At 46.6% G+C, this 16,444-nt stretch overlaps 1 protein-coding gene across 3 annotated transcripts in view; it reads left to right on the top strand.

Annotated features, from left to right (window-relative positions):
• The window catches only part of ASTN2 (astrotactin 2), a 989,820-nt gene that overhangs the window by 905,157 nt on the left and 68,219 nt on the right, over positions 1-16,444 (top strand). The window lies entirely within an intron of this gene.

Genomic DNA, 16,444 nt, shown 5'->3' with positions numbered 1-16,444 from the left:
GCAATGGGACCAGATGCCATGATCTTCATTTTTTGAATGCTGAGTTTTAAGCCAGCTTTTTCACTCTTCTCTTTCGCTTTCATTAAGAAGCTCTTTAGTTCCTCTTTGCTTTCTGCTATAAGGGTGGTGTCATCTGCATATCTGAGGTCATTGATATTTCTCCTGGAAATCTTGATTCCAGCTTATAGTTCATCCAGACCAACATTTTGCATGATGTCATCTGCATGTAAATTAAATAAACAGGGTGACAATATACAGCCTTGATTTACTCATTTCCCAATTTGGAACCAGTCTGTTGTTCTATGTCCAGTTCTAACTATTGTTTCTTGACCTGCATACAGATTTCTCAGGAGGCAGGTAAAGTGGTCTGGTATTCCCATCTCTTGAAGAATTTTCCACAGTTTGTTGTGATTCACACAGTCAAAGGCTTTGGCATAGTCAATAAAGCAGTAGATGTTTTTCTGAAACTCTCTTGCTTTTTCTATGGTCCTACAAATGTTGGCAATTTGATCTCTGGTTCCTCTGCCTTTTCCAAATCCAGCTTGAACATCTGGAAGTTCTCGATTCACGTACTGTTGAAGCCTAGCTTGGAGAATTTTGAGCATTACTTTGCTAGCGTGTGAGATGAGTGCAATTGTGCAGTAGTTTGAGCATTCTTTGGCATGGCCTTTCTTTGAGATTGGAATGAAAATTGACCTTTTCCAGTCCTGTGGCCACTACTGAGTTTTCCAAATTTGCTGGCATATTGAATGCAGCACTTTCACAGCATCATCTTTTAGGATTTAAAATAGGTCAACTGGAATTCCATCACCTCCACTAGCTTTGTTCATAGTGATGCTTCCTAAGGCCCGCTTGACTTTGAATTCCAGGATATCTGGCTCTAGGTGAGTGATCACACCATTGTGGTTATCTGGGTCGTTAAGATCTTTTTTGTATAGTTCTTCTGTGTATTCATGCCACCTCTTCTTAATATCTTCTGCTTCTGTTAGATCCATACCGTTTCTGTCCTTTATTGTGCCCATCTTTGCATGAAAAGTTCCCTTGGTATCTCTAATTTTCTTGAAGAGATCTCTAGTATTTCCCATTCTGTTGTTTTCCTCTATTTCTTTGCACTGATCACTGAGGAAGGCTTTCTTATCTCTCCTTGATATTCTTGGGAACTCTGCATTCAAATGGGTATATCTTTCCTTTTCTCCTTTGCCTTTAGCTTCTATTCTTTTCTCAGCTATTTGTAAGGCCTCCTCAGACAACCATTTTGCCTTTTTGAATTTCTTTTTCTTGGGAATGGTCTTGATCACTGCCTCCTGTACAATGTTACAAACCTTCATCCATAGTTCTTCAGGCACTCTTTCTATCAGATCTAATCCTTTGAATCTATTTGTCACTTCCACTGTATAACCATATAGGATTTGATTTAGGTCATACCTGACTGGTCTAGTGGTTTTCACCACTATCTTCAATTTAAGTGTGAATTTGGCATTAAGGTTTTCATGATCTGAGCCACAGTTTATTCCTGGTCTTGTTTTTGCTGACTGTATAGAGCTTCTCCATCTTCAGCTGCAAAGAATATGATCAGCCTGATTTTTGTATTGGCCATCTGGTGATATCCTTGCGTAGAGTCATCTCTTGTGTTGTTGGAAGTGGGTATTTGCTATCACCATTGGATTCTCTTGGCAAAACACTGTTAGCCTTTGCCCTGCTTCATTTTGTACTCAAAGGCCAAACTTGCCTGTTACTCTAGGTATCTCTTGACTTCCTACTTTTGCATTCACGTCCTCTGTGATGAAAAGGACATCTTTTTTGGTGGTTGGAGCATAGACTTGGATTACTGTGATATTCAATGGAGTTTGCTCAAATGCATGTCCATTGAGTCGGTGATGCCATCCAGCCATCTCATCCCCTGTCACCCTCTTCTCCTCTTGCCCTCAACCTTTCCCAGCATCATGGTCTTTTCCAATGAACTGGCTCTTCATATCAGGTGGCCAAGTTATTAGAGCTTCAGTTTCAGCATCAGTCCTTGTGATGAATATTCAGGGTTAATTTCCTTTAAGAGTGATTGGTTTGATCTCATTGCTGTCCAAGGAGTCTTCTCTAGCAAAACAATTTGAAAGCATCAATTCTTCATCACTCAGCCTTTTTTGTGGTCCAACTCTCACATCTGTACCTGACTACTGAAAAAACCATAGCTTTGACTATATAGACCTTTGTCAGCAAAGTGATGTCTCTGCTTTTTAATATGCTATTTAGGTTGTAACAGCTTTTCTTCCAAGGAGCAAGCGTCTTTTAATTTCATGGCTGCAGTCTCTATATGCAATGATTTTGAGGTCCAACAACATAAAATCTGTCAGTGACAGATTTTATCTGCATGATCACCATGACAGATTTTATTTTCTTGGACTCCCAGTAGGCTAGGTCTGTTCTGTTTTCCAAGCAAGAAGTTAGCTTTCTTTCGGAAAGTGAGATAGCTCCAGAGTACATGAATTTTCTTTTTCTTATCAACAGTTAATACCTATGCCAACTCACCAAACATTTATTATGGTTTAGTAGGGAGAATATAGAACTTAATGACATGCAGACCTGGATTTGAGTCTTAGCTTACTGTATGGGCTCCAAAATCACTGCAGATGGTGATTGCAGCAACGAAATTAAAAGATGCTTACTCCTTGGAAGAAAAGCTATGACCAACCTAGACAGCATATTAAAAAGCAGAGACATTACTTTGTCAACAAAGATCCATCTAGTCAAGGCTATGGTTTTTTCAGTGGTCATGTATGGATGTGAGAGTTGGACTCTAAAGAAAGCCGAGCGCCGAAGAATGAATGCTTTTGAACTGTGGTGTTGGAGAAGACTCTTGAGAGTCCCTTGGACTTCAAGGAGATCCAACCAGTCCATCCTAAAGGAAGTCAGTCCTGAATATACTGAATATTCATTGGAAGGACTGATGCTAAAGCTGAAACTCCAATACTTTGGCCACCTCATGTGAAGAGCTGATTCATTAGAAAAGACCTTGATCCTGGAAAAGATTGAGGGCAGGAGGAGAAGGGGACGGCAGAGGATGAGATGGTTGGATGGCATCATCGACACAATGGACATGGGTTTGGGTGGACTCTAGGAGTTGGTGATGGACAGGGAGGCCTGGCGTGCTGCGATTCTTGGGGTCACAAAGAGTTGGACACATCAGAGTGAATGAACTGAACTTACTGTATGACAGGGCAAGGCATTCAGCCTCAGTTGCCACATCTGTACAATGGGAGTCAACCTCTTCCTTTCCCTCCTTACTCACCTCCTCTTCTCTCTCCATCCTCATCCTTTTTATAATCTCCATGATCATTTTCACAGTGTTGTTATAAAGACTAAATGAGATAATGGATGTAAAAGGAATGTATGAAGTCTATATGGTGGCAGTGATGATGATAGTGACAGTAGTTAGTACCTTTTGAGCTCACAAACATGTTAGCTTTGTGATGGGGGAGGAAGATGAGCATCTTACTGTCTCATCACTCAATCTCTGCACCTGAGTCATGGGCTCTCTGAGTCTGAAGCCACAGGCATCTGGAGGCCTGGATCTGAACCCTCATTTCCACATGACACACACGAGGAGTGTAGTCAATGCAAGACGCCTCCTCAAAAGTTTGTAGGTGTGTGGCTTCTTGCTGTAGTTCTGTTTCATTTTTCTTTCCGTCGAGAAATCATATTTATATGCAAATAAGGATGAGGGACATTATTATAAATTGTCTACATCACTTGTTCTCAAAATGTGGTTTGTACCAGAGGCAACAGAAGTGTCTGGGAACTTGTTAGAAATTTAAATTCTCTTGCCCCATCACAGATTACTGAATTAGTAACTCTGGGAGTGAGAGCCCAGCAATCTGTTTCAATAAGGAACTCCCACCAGGAGAATCTGATGCATATTAAAGTTTGAGGACCATTGGTCTAGATTATCTAAAAAGCAGAACATTCTTAAATATTTTATCTTTCTTATTGGTGACTAATGACTTCTGACGACCTGACTCAGCGGGTCAGAACCCCATTACTGAGGACCACACTGGTTCATGAAGCAGGCTGCCCGTAAGAGCCACCCGGAGGAATCAGGCGGCCTTTGGCTGCTATTACACCAACTGCAACTCACGTCAGTTTAAACAATAAGGAAATAGATTATCTCGTGTGCCCAGAAGTCCAGAGGAATAGTGGATCCAAGCGTGGCCTATCAGAGGTCCACATCCAGGTTCTCTGTGATGTTCTTCTTTCCTCCCCCAACTATGAGCTGGTTCCTTCCCCAAGCTGGCAGCAAGATGGCAGCCTGGTGCTGATGGCAGGATGACCACAAGTCTGTGAAGGTGTATGCAGACATGGTCAACAGAGGAAGTGGGCTCTCTTCCTGGCTTTCCAGCCTAAAAAATCTCAGGAGCACACTTTCCTGATACCTGGATCATGTGCCTACCACCAAAGCAAACATTTCTAAATAACAATTGGCTTACGATGTAGGTATTGCTGTTTGCTGTTTTCTGTTGAGGGGGAGAGAGGGGCCCCCAATCAAAATCAGCATTCTGTCACCAGAAAAAGAAGAAAAAGTCAAGATTCACATTGAGATCCAAATGGGAACTGTTTGGCAATTCAGCTTAGTGGGGAATTTGTTCAAAAAGGCAGAAGTGAGGCAGAGGTGCAGTATGGGAGAGATGCTGCAGAGGCTGAGCTCCCTGGGAAACGGCCCCCAGGGCGTCTTCTCAACTCTGTCTTGCTCTCATATTCCAAGCTACTTCTTCTGTGTCCCACAGTCCTGCCTTGTTTTCTTCCCAGTGTGGAAGCACTCCCTTCTTTGTTCTCTATTCATCCCTCGTCTCATGTGGGGACGCTGAGGAATGGTCACTTGACAGAAATTAGCGAAGGTACATCCAGATCCTGGATCCTTCACAGTAACCCCATATTCATACTTATTGCTGTGGCAAGCCAGTTCCCTTTCTCATCCTCAGCTTTCCTCCTCTGTGAAGTGAAAGTAAGAACATTTGCTCAGAAGTATTGCTGCAAGGATCGAAAGAAAGAAAGAAAGAAAAGGAAAATGCCCTGTAAAATGTAAAGTGCTATGCATGTGGGCAAGGGTGTCAGTGGTGCCTTCATGGATGAGGGCTTCCCAGTGGGGGTCTTTCCCATGTGTTCATGCACACACATACACACACACACACACCCTGACCTAACAGTCTGCTGACTGGTCCTGTTGAAAGAACACTGAAGTGACATTCCTGCAGGTTGTAGAGCTGGGTAGGATGATAAAGATGATGCCCATATGAGTACCACCTCCATGTAGCCAGTGTCTAATGCCCACCTCTCTGAACCACCTGACTCTGCCTTTATCCTGCTGTGTGACCTCAGGCAAGTCACTTTCCTTTCTGTGTGTGTGCTTCTCCACCTGGGAAACAGAAGATTCACTTCAGTGATCTCTAAGGGACCTGGCTCTGACTTTGAGGATGCCAAATGACAATACCCCAACTCTGCATTTGAAGGGGACATCTATTCAGAGCCTGGGTAGACCTTGGTTCTCATTCCATTGTGGTTGCTCACCATCTGCATGAGTTGCTGATCTTGCACGTCCATTCCTTCTATTGAAAAATGTGCATAATAATGCCAGCTTCACATTTTTCTGTGAGAGTTAAAGAGATCGGGTGTGTAGGGCACCCAGCAAAGTGCCCGGCCTGTAGCGTGGGCACGTGACATGATACATGTTTTCTCGACACCCTCTCCCCCAAACAATCCCCAGAGTTCCTCTAGACCCAAAAATCAGTTTAACAGATGAAAGAACTGACATTCAGAGAGGGCAGGTGAGTCACAAAGGAAGTCAAAATGCAGCCCGAGTCCAAGCCCAGCTTCCTTTCCTCTCCAGGGAAGTGAGGAGTCAGAGTCTGCCCTTCCCCAGTGGGACTTGGCCATCCCCAGGAGGCAAGTGGAAACCTCGGGGTGATGAAGTAAGTCATCACCTCTTTACAGAGCGGAAATTGCTCTGAAGGGGTAATTGGCTTCCTCCTGCCTGGCGCTCCGGAGCCTTGGAGAGGCTACAGTGAGCCCTCCCTGCCCTGTTCCCACGAGGTCCCAACTTGATACCATCCCTTCTTCCGCTTGGCCACTGGTGGCTGGTCTGCAACGCGGATGCTCTGCTTGCTGCTCCAGGGCGAGTGCCAGTACTCTGGCTTGTGTACAGGATGGCCCTGGCAAGGCCCATGTCTGGGTGGAGAACCCACAGAGGGAAATCACTCCTAACAGCTCCACCTCCTGCAGCATCACCTAAGCAACAGAATCCCAAATAGCGCTGTTCCCTGGGGTGCACTGGGAGGTGACGGGGAGCAGTAATAGGAAATACAACTTGGTGGGAGAGAAGGGGCTTTGGGTTTGAGTCTGACAGCTCAGCTTACCAGTCCACCTCTGTCATCACCAGCGGGAGGCCTTTGGAGAAGTTTCTTCACATCCCCAGGCCTCAGTTTATTGATGTATAAAGTGGACATGCAAATGCCAGCTTGCCTAGCCTCTTGGTGTTTCCTGCAGAACTATGAGTTCAGTTATTCAGTACACACTTATTGAGCACCTACTATATACTAAAAATACTCTTCTAGAAGCTGAGGACACGGCACTAAACAACAACAGAAATGTCTCCCTGTCATGGAGTAGAGGTAGGGAGATGATGATAAAATAGATAAAATAAAACAGCAGCTGGAGATGGAGGCTGAGGGCTTCCATTTTTGTTAAGATGATCAGGGAATACCTCTCTGATGCATGACTTCAGAGTCATTGATGCAGCATCAGCCAGGGCAGAGGGGAAGGGGCTGTGGCTGCAGCTGCAGGGTGGCCCTGGATCACTCAGGTCTTATAGACCAAGGTGAGGAGTTGATGGACATGAGATGCCACATGCCCTGTAAAGCTGCAGCCCAGCGTGAGTGCCCCTGGCCCAGAGCCACTTCTCCTTGCCTTGGAAGCATATTTTATGCATCAAGGGCAAGCATTGGGCCAGACACTTTACATCACGTTAATTCCTTAAAACATCCAATCAAGTGGGAGTGCTTACTCCTTACACCAGAGGATGCTGAAAGCAGGAAGCATAGTTCTGTTGGTGTCCAAAGTCAGAGCTTTCTTTGCCTGTCGTGGCAGATTTCTGGTGTTGATTTTGTTTTGCCTTTTCCCTCCTGCCCTCCCTCCCTCTCTTCTTCCTTCCTTCCTTCCCTTTTACATTTCTGATGACTGTCCATATCGGTTTGCATTCATGGGTAAGAGAGAGGCGGAAACAAGGAGGCAAGCGAGGTACTAGGGAAAAGCTGAGTTGGAACCACCAAAGGGCCCCCAGAACGGAGACTCTGTGATCGGATCATCCAGATGGCTCCGTTCATCAACAGTCTCGATGTGATTAAAGGAACGGGTGGACTGTGGGGCGCTGGGAAACACCCAGCATGAGAAGCCGGAGAGCTGCTTACATTCCTGGCTGCTGCTTCATGTGGTGTGACTTGAGGCAAACCCCTTCCCTTTGCTGGACATCGATGTCCTACATACAAAGTAGGGTCTGGTGTGTTAGGACAGTCAGTAGTGATTGGGTGAGAAAAGCATTTCAGTTATCTTCAGAGGATGCAACTTGTGATGATACCTCTACCTCTATCCTTTCCTTATAAAACTGAAATCTCAGCCAAGCAATTTTCTCCGTGACCTTGGGCAGGTTACTGCACCTCTGTACGTCTCGATATCTTAATCTGAGATGTGGGGGAATAGCTCTTGTTCTTATGAAGCTGAAATGTGCTGGAGTGCGCAAAATATTAAGCATAGTACCTAAAAGATTATGTGGGCATGCTTAGTCTTGTCCGACACTTTGTGACTCTTTGGACTGTAGCCCACCAGGCTGCTCTGTCCATGGGATTTCCCAGGCAAGACTACTGGAGTGGGTTGCCATTTCCTCCTCCAGGGGATCTTCCTGACCCAGGGACTAAATCGGCATCTCCTGCATTGCAGGCGGATTCTTTACCCCCTGAGCATTGGGGAAGCCCAAAAGATTGTGAATAATATTCAAATTATTATTTAAATTATTGATATTAGTTGAGAAGGCAAGGCAGAAATGCAAGCAGTAGTTAGACATATGTCCTACTCTTAAAGATTACTGTAAGCATCAGACATGACTGAGTGCTTAATAACCAGTAGTTGTTATCATTCTCCCGTTAAGCTTGAAGTGAAATGAGTTGTCTTCTTAGACCCCAGCATGTTGGCCCCTCTCTCATCTGACCTTCCCAACTGTCTCTTCTGCCCTCCTGTCTGCCTTGACCTTGGTTGAGCTCACACCTAGGAATGCCACATACAGTTGCACATGTTCTGCAGTGCAGAATGCTAACCACTTGTGAAAGTTCACTATTTCAATTATACACATTGTAGATGTGTATTAATCATTGATTAAATGTCTTGTTCTAAGAAATCCGAATGCTAAGGAGGTTTTCAAATACAGAGAAGGAAGGTGACTGAAGGAAGAGATACTCGTTTTTCTCCAGTTTGCACAGAAGCGGCATCTAGGTTAGCGGTGACTTTGAGCTTCAGTCCTCCAGCCTGTAAAATGAAGCCCTGAAACACGTGCTGCCCCCAAGCTTCCCTTGGCTTTGGCCCCTTGTGGGTCCAGAAGTGCACACTGACCAACCTGCGTTCATGGTATCGGTCTGCACACTGCCCGACCTGGGCTCATGGTATCAGTCTGCACGACTGTGAAGAGGGGAACTGTGACGTGGGTCATGGCTGCTTCGAGACCTGTGGGTCCCTGGAGCCTTTGCCGTAACCACAGGTCCCAGTAAACTGGGGGCAATAATCCTACCCTGTCTGCCTCCCAGGGTTATTGTGAGGATCAAACGAGAGAAAAAGAAGGCTTTGTAAACCCTAAGGAGCTGTACAAACTTGAGCGATTGTTTATATACACATGCATGTGTATATGTGAGTATTCATGTGTGTGTTTATGTTTGTACATATAAATATATATATATGTATGTGTATATATGTGCACATATGCATATATACAGATACTTATATATATATGCTATATAAATGTAGATGATATATGTGTATAATAAACTTTATATAAATTATTATATATAATATATATGGCTATAAACTTGTAGAGTCAGGTATGAGTTAGTCACTTATAAACCATGTTTACCCATTCAGTGTAACTTAAGGTGTGTATTAAACAGTAGGAAAAACTGACCAGCCAAATTTTCCAAGCTTAAAAACCCTTTTATAGCTTTCATTGTGGACTAAAGAGAGGACTTGTTTCCCCTTCTCTATTTAAAGGAAAATTTTAATATAAACAGGGAGGCCAGGGAGTCACTTTAATAGAGAGTGGAAAAGAAAAAAAAAAAAGAAATCTGTGTGGGGAAGGGATAGATGAGAGGATTTAGATGAAAATGATGGCTATCACCCATCCACTCTCGCATCTTTACCTTCCAGATCAATGCTCCTGGAATGGTGGGCCCAGAGGGCACTGAGCTTGCCCTGGTCAGATGCTCAAGGACCCCTATGTCTGGTGGAAGTCCTCCCAGCCTCTGAAACTCTTCAGAAAGTCACCTCTCCCTGTGGGGTTTAGGAGGGACCCCGAGGCAGCCCTCCTCCAGCCAGGCTGTGGGAAGAGAGTGTCTTTGACTGTGTTGGTTTTGGGTTCAAAGCTGAAGAGGGCACAGCATGTACTGTGTGGGCCCAGGGTCTGTCTCCTCTGTCAGAGCAGAGGTAGGGCCGTGGAGAATGGGTGAGGAGGAGCACTGGCCGGCCCTGGGGAGCTCCAGGCACCCTGCTGCTCGCCTTACAGTGGCGGGCCGCGGCGGCCTGCTGTCTGCCCCTCTGCCCCCTCTCTGCCTCCGCCCCTGCTCCTTCTGTCTCTTGTCTTCTTCTGTTGTCTTTTTTTGGGTAATTTCTCCCCTCTTTCCGTCCTCCCTCCCTTCCTCCTTTCCTCCCTGTCTCTCTTAATCTTGGTCTCCTCCTGTCTCCACTTCTCTTGGTTTTGATCTCGGCCTGTATCTGTCTCTCCATGACTCTCTTTTCCCATCCGTGACTCTTTTTTCCCTCCGTCTCTCTCTCTTCCTCTCTAGAGCCGTGTTTCCGCTTCAGTCTCTCTGTCTCTTAGTATTTCCTGGCTATGGTTCTCTCTGACAGTCTTCCTGTGTCCCCTCCCGTTTCTGCCTCTGTGTGTCTCTCTCTGTCTTTCTGTCTCTCTCTCACTTGGAAATCTACCTCTCTGGTCCCACCTCCTTCTCAGTGATTCACCTCAGCCCGGTGGCATGGTGTTGCTCGCAGGACCAGAAAACCTGACTCATCTTTGCTGGCATCCTCCCCAACCTCCTGGAGGCTCCCTGCTGTGGGGCCTGAGCACGGGGCTGGGATGAGGGAGGCGTGTGTATTTGTGTGTACGTGCGTGTGCTAGTGTGGTGGGGAAGTACATTGGGTGACGAAATGGACTCAGGGTCTCATTCAATCCTCACTGGTGCCTTGATGGGGGTCTCCAGAGGTCATCTTTGGAGGGTCCTGGTTAGACTGGGTTTGAAGGTTAGATTTTCCCCCAGGGATAAAGAAGAAAGGCAAACAGAGGCTCCCTTATCTACCAAAGATCCCCAGCTATCTAAAGCTAATCGGAGGCTTTGAGATTTATATTTAGTGAAGGAAAGAAGCTTTGGGCATTTAACAGTTTTTAATGCTAAATGAGCACATAATTTGTGCAGCTCTGGGAGGAGAAAGAGGCGCTAAATTCACGAGGATAATTCACTTTCTCTGGATTGTTGAATTCTCTGCTTACCCAATATGAAATGTTCTGTGAATTGGTAGCTTTTATAATAGTACTAAAGATAGTAAGGGCACCATTTGTTGAATGTTTACCATTTGCCAGGCACTGTATTGACTGCCTACATTAATTCTCAGTATGATCCCATTGTTCCTTTAATGTAGGCATTTTCACATCCGTTTTATAGATGAAGAAAAGGAGGCTTAGAGAGATTAAGTTGATTGGAAGAGTCTTTTAGCAAAGTCAGGTTTCAAACCCAGGAATGAGCGCAGTATTGCCTTTTCTGCTACTTTCTCCTCCCCACAGGGGACCTGCCATTGGTGTTTTAGTAAATGTAATTGTCTAAGTCAGTGACACGTGGAGGGCTCAGTAAGGGTGAGTGCCTCCTTCCATACTTCACGGGGTGGCTGTAAAGCTGTGTCAGTTGAGGTTGGGCTCAGTGTGTGGGTGAAGAGACAAGAGCACACAGCTCTTGGGCTGTTCAGCTGCTAATGCATTGGGCCAGGAGTCAGGAAGCGTGTGCTCCAGCCTCTGCTGAGCTTCAGTTTCCCCTTCTGTAGAATGGGACTTTCACTTCCATCTTGTTTTGTCCACCTCACCCATCACTTGTGAAGCTTAAATATGAGGAGGTAGGGGCATGCAATGCAAACTGTAAAGGGCTTTGCAAAAGGAGAAGACAGAAGGAAGAGAAAGGCACTTCTCATCATAAAGACAAAAGTCAAAGGGTTCATGGGTAGCCATTGTGAATGCTGAGATAATGCAGTCAAAGGCTTGGCTGGACAGAAACACCAGGGTTAAGCAGAGATCAGGAAGCAAGAATATTAATGAGGGAGATATCTTGAAATGTATGTTTCAGGGAGAGTTAACCTGACAATTAGACAAAGAGCTCAGGAAAGCTAAGACTGAGGAAGCAATGTGATCTTTAGAGGAAAACAGAGGGGTCGCAATGTTGACATTAGCTGCAAGATCAGATCAGGTACAGGTTGGGAGGAAGCTTGATGCCCTTTCTTTCCATCATGGCCATTTGCATCTGCAGAAGGAGAGGAACTGATCTGTACAGGGTGTCACAGAGAGGCAGGGCAGCAGCGTTTCCCCCAACTCTGGATTCAGTGCTTTTTCACACAAGATCTGCTGGCCTCGTGGGATGGCTCTTTCTGGCACAATTCAAAGATTGCTGCCCAAGCAATATTCCATTGTGTGTATGTATCACATCTTTATTCATTCATCTGTCGATGGATATTTAGGTTGTTTCTGTGTCCTGGTTATTGTAAATAGTGCTGCTATGAACATTGGGGATGCTTGTGTCTTTTTGAATCATGGTTTTCTCCGGATGTATGCCCATCAGTGGGACTGCTGGGTCATGTGGTAAGAAAAAAAAAATTAACTATATGTGATCATGAACGTTAGCTAGACTTCTTGTGGTGATCACTTTATAATATATACAAATATTGAATCATTATGTTGTACACATGTGTACAACAAACAAAGCTTGCTGTACAAGGAAGCCGTAACCCACTGTTCCTGTTGTGGACCTCCTTCCAGCTGGGAAGGAAGTCCTGCTTGTTTATCAACTTGCTTATTCTGCACACCCGTTACAGGGCTGAGATGGTGAATAAGAGGCTAGATCCTTTTCCATAGGTCCTCCTAGCCCACAGGGGCAAGAGGCACTGAGGAGGTGACCACAGGACAGTGGGTTAAAGACCACAATGGTGGGAGACAAGGGTGCCAGGGAAACCCAGGGGAGCAACCATGGAAATCTTCCAGAAAGATGCTGGGGAGCAGCGGAAACAAGTTATCTCAGCATGTTTACAAATGGCTGTGTCATCAGCTGCTTACCTCCCCAGCCTTGGTGGTGGTGGTGGTTTAGTTGCTAAGCCATGTCCGACTCTTGCGACCCCATGGACTATAGCCCTCCAGGTTCCTCTGTCCATGGGATTCTCCAGGCAAAGATACTGGAGTGGGTTGCCATTTCCGTCTCCAGGGGATCTTCCCAACCCAGGAATCGAACCCGTGTCTGCTGCATTGCAGGCAGATTCTCTACCGACTGAGCTACAAGGGAAGCCACCAGCCTTACCCACCTCCATTCAGTCAGTGGATCGTTGATGAATGACTGCTGTGTCCCCCACACTCTGCCAGCCACTGGAGAGACTATAAACAAGATATAACACGATGGACAAGGCTCCTGAACTCATGGAACTAACATTTGAGTAATCAGATGAAAATAAAGAGGTAGACAAACAACTATAGTAACTACAGGCTGTCCCCAGCACTCGGAAAAAAAAAGTCACAAGTTCTGTGCGGAGGGGTGACCAAGAGTAGGCTGTATGGTTTTTTAGCGAGAGTGGCACTGAGGGATCTGGGGATGTGGAACTTCAGCTGAAATGAAGGAAGAGAAGCCAGATCTCTAGAGCTGAGAAGATTCTGGAAGCTCTAGGCCCAGGAAGTTAAGCCTAGGCTTCCCTGCTCTAGAGCATCCTCTATCCCCAACTTTGTCTCCTTTCCTGTGTCACCAGCAGGTATGTTTCCAGGTGGATGAAGGTCCTTTGCCATCACGGTTTGTGTGCCCTGGTGTGTCCTGGGGACTTAACACCGATATACCTTACTACCTGCCAAAGGATGATCTCTTCTCCCCTTCTCTGACTCCAGAAGCACACCCCTGGCATTTTTATCATCTTACCTGACACTCTGTGGATTTCCCCAAACAGCATGCTTTTACGGATGCGTCGCTCTTTGCAAATTTTAAGGCACTTCTATATTTTTTTATGGACTGCATTTTTTTATGGAATTCACTCCTACTGAGCCCTTTGCAGGGTAGATACTGACATCCTCCTGTAGAGACACGGAGACTGAGGCCCACGGAGACAGAACAATTAGGAAGGGCATGTTGTGGTGGAAAAACCACAGGCTCTGGAATTGGATCAGCCCGGGTTCAAGTCCCAGCCTCGCAGCGTAGTAGCTGTGTGGTTGGGCAACGTGCCCCAATCTCTGAGCCTCTCTCCTTCTCTTGACCAAATGTGAATAGTAGCCCAGCTCTGCCAGATTGTATGCCGTTTCATCACATCTGTGGTCAGAGGGGCTGATCGGGCCCACCGTCAGCACGCAAGCTTTCTGCCTTGCTGCCCAGAGAGGGAGACGCTGAATGAAGACCGGAGACATTTGGAAGTGTTCGAGACACTGAGAGTCTGATGAGAAGCACATTTTGTACCGTGGGGTTCTTTCCACTTCACAATAGTGCAACGTTTAGGAATGCGATTTAAAAAAGGGAAGGAAGAGAAGAAAGCACTCAGTGGATGCCGTGACGGCAGTGAGCACACACTGTGGTCCTCCAGGAGAGATGGTGAGGGGCTCTGCTTTCACCGCCCTCCCCTGCAGTCTGCTCCCCAGACGGGCTCTCCTCACACATGTTAGCAATAGCGCATCCAGCCAAATGGATTAGCATCACTGGTCCTCGGGATGGTGGGGATGACGAGGGCTTTTACGGCCCTAATTAATCCAAGTATAGAAAAGGACAGGCTCTGTTAGCCAAGCGCACGTTAATGCTGAGTTTAATATTATTAAATTCCGTAGTAATATTAGGTTGTAAGACTGTCTGGAAGGTTGCTCACGAAAGCAGTCCTCGCCATCCTGCCTTGTGAAGCTGTGAGCACTCCAGGGAGGGGCTTCGCCCAAGTGGCTCAGGACCGTGCCCACAGTGCGTAGCCCTCTCCCTGGCATGGGGTGGGCATTCGGTAACTGACTGTGAGCTGTCTCACCAGTGGACCTGTCAAGTCTGTCCTGGACCTCGATGACGCAGGCTCGTCTGTTGCTCTTTCTGTCAGTTCCTCAAAGGCAGAGACTGGTTCTTTACAGCAGATGCCGCCAGGGCCGTGATAGAGCCTCTCGGCCCAGGGTTATTTCAGCTGCAGCTGCGGTGCACACCCAGGCTCACCTTGTGCTGCCAGCTTCCTCAAATGCCCACTTGCCCTTTCTGTTCCATGGCTCGTACGAGACTGAGCTCCCTAGGCCTGGGAGCAGGCCACAGTAAAAAAAAGTGTGGGGAAACTGACTCCCCCTGGGGAGGCTCTCCACCAATGGCTGTCAGAAATCGGGAGGTATGGGTTCCAGTCCCCCAACTTTTAGCCAAACAGTTCCGGGAGCATCCCTCCCTTCACTCCTCAAGGGTCCCTTTGGAAGCAAGCCCCCATCACTCACAATAACAAACTTAGTGATGCCCCTCGGTATTGACTGTCCCTCTTCCCTGTCTCATCCTTCCTGTTCCCCATGCCTGTTTTCTTGGAGTCACCTCCCAGATACAGCATCTGCACCCAAGCCCTTCACTTAGGCTCTGCTCCCCGAGGAACGCAAGCCTTCTTCATGTTGTGCTCACAGCCATCAGCTTGGTTTACATGCGTGTGTGCTAAGTTGCCTCAGTCGTGTCCAACTCTTTGTGACCCCATCAGGTTCTTCTGTCCATGGGATTCTGCAGGCAACAATACTGGAGTGGGTTGCCATGCCCTTCTCCAGGGGATCTTCCCAACTCAGGGCTCAAACCTGCATCCCTTACATCTCCTGCACTGGCAGGGGGAGTCTATACCACTAAGCACCACCTGGGAAGCCCAGCTCTGTTTACAGCACACCATAAATACAGTCACTCCCTAGACAACTATTTATGGAGAACGTGCTATGTGTAGACACCTTGCTAAGTGAACAGTCTCTTTATCGTGGGACTTACACGGGGGTACAGGCAGTATAGTAATTCATCAGTATGTGAAGTCAAAAAGGGGCTGCTGCTGCTGCTGCTAAGTCGCTTCAGTCGTGTCCGACTCTGTGTGACCCTATAGATGGCAGCCCACCAGGCTCCGCCGTCCCTGGGATTCTTCAGGTAAGAACACTGGAGTGGGTTGCCGTTTCCTTCTCCAGTGCATAAAAAAGAAAAGTGAAAGTGAAGTCGCCCAGTCATCCGACTCTTAGCGACCCCATGGACTGTAGCCTACCAGGCTCCTCTGTCCATGGGATTTTCCAGGCAAGAGTACTGGAATGGGGTGCCATTGCCTTCTCCGCAAATAGGGGCTAGAGAGTAATTAACTTAGATTGAGTAGCTGAAGAAGGCCTTTCTGAGGAAGTGACGTTTAAGCAGCCCCCATCTGAGTGAGAAGAGGGAGTGAGCCATGCAAAGACATGGGGAAGAACTCTCAAGCCATGGAGACCACAGGCGCAAAGGCCGTGTGTTAGGAGCATGCTCTGTATTCTCGGGGCGGAGGAGGGGGAGAGATGCCAGCCTGGCTGGAGTGAGTGAGTGAGGAAGGAGAACAGGCAGTGAGGTCAGAAGATAGGGTGAGAGGAAACAGGACATTGGAAATACTCAGTGATTTGGTGAATAATAGAATCTTTGTCTGCTCTGCCCTAACAGTATTTTATGATGGGAAAGGCTCAGGTTTTGGCGTCTGACAGCTCTGGATTTGAAGCCCAGCCTTGTTATTTAGATGGAGTGTGACCTTGGGCAACTTGCTTAAGACCTGTGAACACTTTTTTTTCCCTCATTTATAAAATGGCAATCATAAAGTTTACCTCATAGGATTTGTATCTGGTAGGACTCCTGGTTGCAAGTAACAGAAAACAAGTAGAAACTGGCTTTGGCAGAAAAGGGAAAATACTGAGTCATACATTTGAAATATTCAAGGGTATATCTAACTGCAG

Source organism: Giraffa tippelskirchi, chromosome 1 (assembly GCF_054371585.1).
Source record: "Giraffa tippelskirchi isolate mGirTip1 chromosome 1, T2T-mGirTip1v1.2.pri, whole genome shotgun sequence".
Lineage (NCBI taxonomy): Eukaryota > Metazoa > Chordata > Mammalia > Artiodactyla > Giraffidae > Giraffa > Giraffa tippelskirchi.
This window is presented reverse-complemented; position numbering and strand designations above follow the sequence as displayed.